We start from the raw sequence: 620 nt of genomic DNA, 5'->3' as shown, positions 1-620 counted from the left end.
ATATAAAATACAACATAAAGTAGAGCATCAGAAAGATTGATTAATAGATATAGTTACAAAATAATATATATCAAAACTCAGATTTCTGGCAGTTTATCTGAAACATGGTCTTGTGGCTAAAATTAAGAGAGAAGTTCTCTAAACAGCAGAGCTTTGCCTACGCTCTGCTTCTCCTAGCCTGTGCCTGCTCACCACCTCGGGCTCTGCCTCCCACATATCCATGGTTATGGGACATTTGAACTGTGGCTATTAAAATGAGGGGCTCAGGATTGTGCCCTGAGAGGCACAGAAAAGCAAAAACTGGGTAAATATAATGATGAGGTAGCTCTGTGCCCTGAGGTTGGAAATCAGTCAGAGCTCACTTGTGATGTCTGAGCCTGGAAAAGGTGATGGCTAGTAACATAGTTATATCCTTTTATCATACAATCACAAAAATCGTTACCTTTCCATTTTAGCCAATTCATGCATCATCAGAGAACAAGGTAAAAATCAGAATTGCAGTTATTAACTTCATAAAAATATTCTTTGGGAGGCTGAGGCAGGAGGATCACTTGAGCCTAGGAGTCCGAGGTTGCTGTGAGCTAGGCTGACGCTACGGCACTTTAGCCCAGGCAACAGAG

This window comes from Propithecus coquereli, unplaced genomic scaffold (assembly GCF_000956105.1).
Source record: "Propithecus coquereli isolate 6110/MARCELLA unplaced genomic scaffold, Pcoq_1.0 Scaffold105, whole genome shotgun sequence".
Lineage (NCBI taxonomy): Eukaryota > Metazoa > Chordata > Mammalia > Primates > Indriidae > Propithecus > Propithecus coquereli.
This window is presented reverse-complemented; position numbering follows the sequence as displayed.